Source organism: Catharus ustulatus, chromosome 8 (genome assembly GCF_009819885.2).
Source record: "Catharus ustulatus isolate bCatUst1 chromosome 8, bCatUst1.pri.v2, whole genome shotgun sequence".
Classification (NCBI taxonomy): domain Eukaryota; kingdom Metazoa; phylum Chordata; class Aves; order Passeriformes; family Turdidae; genus Catharus; species Catharus ustulatus.
In genome coordinates this window covers 28,806,281-28,813,574 of record NC_046228.1, presented here as the reverse complement: position 1 = coordinate 28,813,574, position 7,294 = coordinate 28,806,281, and positions in this window count along the sequence as shown.

The window sequence follows — 7,294 nt, the reverse complement described above, 5'->3', positions numbered from 1 at the left end:
TATTTCAGCTTGTGTCAGATACTTGAGAGACCTGCAGGTACATATTGCCCAGTGATAAGTAATTTCTGCTAGTGTGTCTGCTGGGGGTGGAGAGGCAGGATTTAGAGGGTGGTGACCTGAGAAAGCAAGTTTCTCCGCATGGTCTGGAAAAGAGTGAGTAGCTGGCATTAAAAGTGGGATAGGGGAAGGGAAGGAATCCAGAATCAGTAGGATTCCTGATGTGTTTGTAGAGACAAGGAGATGCTTTGTACAGGACTGTGCCAGCCTCTGGCAAGGCCAGAGCTGCTGGGAGAAGCGTTTTTGATAAGACAGCTCTGTTTTAGCACTGACTCCTGGCACCACAGGATATAGCCAGATCTCTGCTGCCTGCAAGCCAGCATCTCTCAGCTCCTGATGGGTTGGAGAGAGCTGTTTTGGGAAATGTCCTCTCTAAGGCAGTAGGCTTCTGAGCCAGCAGAGCCAGAGCAGAAATGCAATGCCTGGCAGGGCATAATGTTTACAGCTTAATAATGTTGTTAAATCCATGTTAAAGTTTTTTCTAGGAGAAACTGTGAGGAGGAATAGAGGGACTCTGCAGTAGAACAATGAATTTTTAAATTTTATTTTTGATTACCTGGAATATAAACATGCCATGGGGTGTGCAGAGGTGTGGCAGCAAGAGAAATTGTGCTTAGCAAATGATGAGGTAATGAGGTAGCTTTGGGCAGAATTGACCAAAATGAGTGACATGTGAATGTCATTAATGCCATTTATGTTGAATTAACCTCATATAAAAACTGTTTGGGTAGTCAGCTGCTTCATTTGATGAGCATCAAGTGATCTTGATTTTCTTCCACCTGCCACCTGAACCTCATCTGTTGATTTGGAACAGCAGTGCTAATTCCATCAGCTATGTGGCCTGGGCATTTATAATCTGGAAAGTTCTGTTGACCATTCAGAGGCTGTGGTTCTCTAGATTTGGATGTTTTATTTATACTTAAGTACTCTCTTCTGTGTTTAAAAGGACTGCTTCTCTCTAGGTGCAGCCATTTATCTAAACAGTGTGAATGGGAAACAGGAATTGCTTGGTGTGGGTGGGTGCAGCATGACAGCATAAACAATTACAGGCAAAGTACAGGAGCTGGAAATGTGCTCGAATGCTTTGCCTGAATCCTCGATTTGACTTGTTTGAACAAATAGGGTTTATTTTTTTAGAGGAAAAATAATTAAAATCTTTCTTAATGGGTGTTTTGCAGATAATAATTGTGTTACAGAGTCAATAAAGTTAATATGATTTTTAGATAAACTATGTTTTTTCTCCCTTCCCCCCCCGCCCCACTTTTTTTAAAATTTGGTACAAAGAAGAAATCCCTACCTCAACTGAACTAGCAAAATGGCAACTAAGATTTTGTTTTCCTCCAGGAAAGGAACATTTTCTCTTATGCTTCATGTTGAAAGTACAAAAAGAAGTTGATAAATTCAATGCCGTAATGCCAGTAATTTGCTTTCTTGGAAATGTCACGCAGACTTACTAAAAAATCTTGAGTTGAAAGACCTATAGAAAGAAGTCCCAATAGATGTTTTTATCATTATTATACATGGTTTCCTCAAAAATGTAGAAATAACATGTTGGAAAAGGAAAGGTCAAGCAAAAGCAGTTCCATATAATTTTGTTCTTGGAAAGCACAAAGCGTAACTGGAATTTCTAGCTCTCCTCTGGAGGTGGGTGCAGTTACCTAAGGGTCTCAAAGAGTGTAAGAGATGGGATGTGTGATGACAGGCTTACTTTCCAGGAGGAAACTGATTAATCATACACAATGATTTCTGAGAAGTGAATTCACTTTATCATTTCTGTTCTTGTTTTACTTTTTATTCTGGAAGATTTCAGAAACGCCTGAAATTTTCTGCTGAAAAACTCTTGTATATGAGAGAATCGCACAAAACATAAAAAGCTGGAAACAAATCCACTTACACTACAACTTAGTGGATACAGTAGCTTGGCAGAATTAGGTGTCTCAGATGCTGCTGGCCTTCAGGGTAAGCCTTGTTGCAGTGTGTTATTGGTGCTTGCTATCTGATGAGGTGCAGGTTTGTTGAATTTGTCAGGGAAAGCTGATATTCCCCTCCCAGGAAGGAAAAACTTCAGATTGGAGAGAGGGGCTTGGAAGGAAAGCTCCCCAGGCAGGGAGCAGCCAGGAGAAGCTGGCAGAAACTGCTATGCAGCAGGAACACTGGGGGTGATTTGTTGAGGGTAGGAGAGGTTTTCAAAGGGCAAATACTTACAAAGATTAAATGTTACAGAGCTTGATCTGCAGCTGGTAAACAGGAAAATGCCAGGGTGATATTTCTGATGTGAATGTCTCTGCAGATTAACAGTAATTAAAGCTGGTCTTAGTCTACCTGGGGCTTTCTTTTCCCTCAGTGTCCACGTGCTTAGCCATTAATGTTAAGAATCAAGTATATTAATACCATTTTAAAATGTCTATATATTTTTTCCCCTAGGAAAACTCTAGTAGATCATGGATCAAGTCTTTACTGTGTAAACCCTATTGCTCCAGTGACACTTCCTCTGTTGTCATACTTCTTTTTAACTGCATCTCTCATTTATAATCCCATATATTTATGGCATATCATGCTTAAACTTCCCCATGCACACCACTCAAAAATCAACAATATTAGCTAGACTGGTAACACAAGTTGCAGACAATTTGGGTGCCTTTTCTGTAAACATGATTATGAACAGATTTTTTTTTTTTCTGTTTGGCTAGTTGCCTTTTTTCCCCTCTTTTTTCCTTCTTTTGCCTATTTTTTTTTTCCCAAGAATATTTGCAATGAGAAGGAGCACCGCATTCTCTGGAAGATGCTCTTTATGCAGGATGGCTTGTTCTTGGGAATATAGAATCCATAGAGCTGCATGCTTGTTAAATGTGTGCAGAATTGTGCCCTGAACTTACAACACTGAGCAGCGTGGGGATGAGTCAATCTCCCTGACCTGGGCCCTGATGTGAGTCCAGCTTAGTGTTTCTCTACATTCACCCCCTGCAAAGCATGAGAAAATGAGACTCTGCCATCCTGGACCCAGCTCTCTGTTTATATACAACAAGCAGTCACAAGGCAGTTGCATCAAAGGCTAATTCCAGGGACCAGGGTTGCAGTTTAAACCCCTGTGTTAGCATGGTATTGCATATGTATATATTCTAGCACCATCTAGCAGTTTTCCAGGGTAATGTCTGAAATAATAAAACATAAAGTAATAAAGCAATGCTTATTCAAAGTTCCTATGTAGTCTGGAAAGAAAACCCCACTGAGTTATTTTTCATGCCCAACCTTATGTACAGATGAAATCTTAGTGCTAGGCTGGGACTGTTGGATCCCGTTTGTTTCCTGTTCAGGTGGCATTTGGAACCAAGCAGTGACAATCTGTCTAAGCAGTTCTGCCACCAAAGAATTTGTACTTCTTAGAGTATCTGTTTGGTCACTTTGCTGTCTTCCACCTGAGGGCTGTGAACACATCAAATGGAAGATAAAGTGCTGTTCTGAGCCACAGCAGGGGGAAGCTGGGGTTGCAGTGACTGAGTCCTTCCAGGAGGTGCAGTGGAGCCTTCCTGGATGCCCATGTCTTTATTAAAGCTGTAGTGAGAGATACAGATTGATGACACACCTGGTCTGATGCACAGCTTTCCCCCCCTTCCCTCAGGTGGTAATCCTGCCCTACATGTGCACTGGGGCTCGCTTCCAAGAGCTGAACTGGCAGGATTTAACCTCGTGGAAACAGTTTTAGTCTGTGAAGAATGTCAGTGTGCTCGCTCTGTGTATCAGACCCATTAGACCATAATTACCTGGTGGTGGGTAATGGGTGGGTGGGGAGGAAAGTCAGTGGATCATTCACTTCAGGCAGTTTTGAATCAAAAATTAAGAAATGTGCAAATCATTGCATGTGATGTGAAATGAGACCCATGGCAGATTAAAAACTGTGATTTTTTTTTTTTTTTTAACCGAGCATAATACCTCTGGGATCCACCCTGTTCTCACTGCATGTAATGAAGTCAAGAAAAGGGCAGAGAGATAACTCAACAGTTGCTGGTATAAAAGGTTAGGATATAAATGCTATAAATACTAGGTTGCCAGATAAGGCTGTGTAAAGCATAAAGTATAGCTGTCTTTTTTTTTTTTTTTTGGAGGCAAGAGATAAACCCAATCAAAGAAACAGACAAAAAAACCACAGCCACAAGTATCAGATTTTTTAAAAATGCCCAATTCATTATTTAAAAATAATTAATTAAACTAAATTCCTACTGCTTGAAACAAACAACCCAAAGCCAAACAAACAAAAATAGCAAATCACCAAAGCAATGAAACAAAGCCCAACCAGGCAAGATTTGGGCTCTGTAAATTACAGCTTCCTTGAGTTCCTCCTAACAGGCAATTCTAAACCTCAGCAGTTGTCCTTCTGATGAGCCTTTAAATCACTGAGCCCTTGTCAGTGCAGAGCAGCACAACTTCCAGCAGGCTTTCCCTCCATTCCATTTGAATGCAGCAAGGCACAGCACAGTGTCACTGAGTGAGTGGAGCTGGTTTATATTTGTGTCTCTCTGTGGGGTGGGGCAGGCTTTATTCTGCTCCTTGTGATTTTATCTGAAATGTTGCCCTCATCTTCATGGGCTCATCCAGGAAAGCACATCACAGGTGTTGTACTCTGATCTGGGTCATCTATTGGCCATTGTGGCTGATTGTTCAGGGTTTTTGGTTTTGAAGGAAACTGTTTGGGTGTTTTTCTGCATTTTCCCAGTCAGTGTCCTGGGTGAGGGTGCAAGCTCAGGTAAAACATGGCAATGTGTGTTTTGATAAAAGGTGGGGGTTATGTAGAGAGCATTAAGGTTTTACTTATCTAGAAGTGATAGCAGCAGACAGAGGAACTTCGTTCAGCTTTGTTCTTTGGGCCAGGATAGGAGCATCTGAGTGATGTCTCTCAGCTTTTTCTGAGGCTTAATTGTGGTTGTGTGTTGAGGTATGGACCTTAGGGCTTTAGAACCTTGAGCCTATCCCAAAATAAGGGCTGTGATCCCTTTCATCACTCCAGAAGGGAGAAAAACTCTCACACTTGGCCTTATTATGCTGCTCTGTGTCCCTGCAGTCCCAACAGACATCCAAGAGTTGCCTTTCCTAAGGCAATATCTTCTCAGTAGTGGGAAGTGAAAGTCAAAACCTTCCACTTCAAAACCATGATCTTTGCTTATGCTTCCAGACTCTTGTCTGACCAAAGATCTTCTTACCTACTTTTGCATCTTTGAAAATTGCTCAAACCCACTAGGTTTTATCTTGCTGTTTCTTCTCTTAGTGCAAATGAAAATGTGGCAGGCTTCCAATTCCTAAATTTAAATAGTGTGGGAGACAGATGTGGTTTTTTTTTCCTGTGGCATCTTATATAGAAAATGGAAAAGTGTGTCTGTTAAATCTGAACAGTAATTGGAACCAGATTGTCACCTAAAGGTGTTCTGCCTTTGAGACCAGCTGGTTTTGTCACATCTGTGGTTTAATTCTGACATCAGGTTTACTTAGTTGTTGGGACTTTATGGGATTTCAAGAAGAGAAAAATATATTTCTTTGCATGAATTGTGAAATGACAATGATGCCTTTCTAGATATTATTCACTGGAAGGGGAATAGACTCAAAGATCCTCTGGTAACCAGGAGAACCTAATTGTTGGTCAACAAATCTGCACACAGGTATCAGTTTTACCTGGGGTCTGCAAACAGCTCTGAGTATTTCTCCTGTGCCTTTGTCTGAGGAAAATAAATGAAATTTCTCTGACACATTCTGAGTGTGCACACACACTTGTTATGCTGCTCTGTTTTACCTCCTGTCCTCGAGCTTTTGTGAGCAGGAGAGTCCTTTATCTATCTTCTGTACAAGTTAAGGACTCGCTCAGTTGTTTGGTCAGAAGGCATTTGGATTCATCTACAGAGGGAATTCTTTGGAGTTCTTAGAAAGAAAGACTCCTGAGGCTACCTGTGCTCAGTCTGAGCTCTTACCTCGTCTTCCTTCCAGGCTGTGCACTGGCCTATGGTTGCCCCTCTCTGCCCTGAGATTACCTGTGTTGTTGGAGCTGTCACAGCAGCTGTTCCTGAGTGCCATGAGCTGTTGGTGAACATCATGTAAATGAGGTAAATGCTCCCTGGAGGTTTTTCACATGGCACTGAGCTCTACAAACTTGCTATTCCTCATATTCCTCCAGCCCAGTTTTCTTGGTTTTACTTCCAGCTCTTCTGAACCATTCCTCTGGAGCCTCTGCTGCCTTCCTAGATAAAGAAAGTCTGAAAGCAGACAGAACATCCTTCTGCTGTTGCTTCAGTTGAAGATTTCAAGTATTCAGGTAGACACCCTGTTTATCTCTAGTTGCACAGACAATGTACTACTTTCTCACCTTCTACTCTGCAATTAAAAGGAAAACCAGAGGCAGAGCTAACTCTGAGGTTTTAAGTAGGAGCAGTGAGTAAAGTGAACACGAAGGAATGAAATATTTTATGACACAAAGTCTCACTGTGTAACCAGTCATCTCTTCTTGTTGATGTAAAGCCACTTTGTCAGCCTTCCCAGCTGTTTGTGCTCTCTGTAGGTCCTGTTTGGTGCTGCCTGGTTTGCCTTTGCTCTCCTCCAGCTCAACAGGGTTTCTATCAATGGGCTCAGTGAAGGAGGTGAGTCACTGACCTGTGCCACTGGAATAACTGTGACAGGCTGGCAATTGGCATTATTACACTTACATTAACCACTTAGACGCACAATTGCATGCAATATGAAGATAAGTAGGCAAATGAGAATAAAATCATTCAGACAATATCAGGAGAGAACAGAGATGCCTGTTAGTGAAGCAGTGACTTCCTGTGAGAGTTTTTTGGTTTTTTTAAAGTTAGCCTTGGAAGCTTGGAGGGAGAGAGGGAAGAGATGGCAGGGATCAGTACAGGCATTTCCTTATGCAGACAGAAAATTCACTCTTAAAATGAGCAAAATAGATTTTTTTAAGGTTTATGAATGACCCTGTAGTGGCTTAGTGCTGAGAAGTGACTGGAAGGAGCCACAGAGAAATCCCATGGCAGATGAGTGAGATGATCCATTGTAAATAGCAGTGTTTATTAATTTTCTTTCTGAAATGAAAACAAAACAGCAGTAATGCATTTAGTGTCCAATACAGCTGGGCCACAGCTTGGGGTAAAATGCTCTCTTATCACCTACTGAGCAGAAGTGAAAGGCTCATCAGTGCTGCCTTCTGAAGACATTTAGATGAGCAGTTGCTGCGAGGCTGCACAGATGGCTGCAC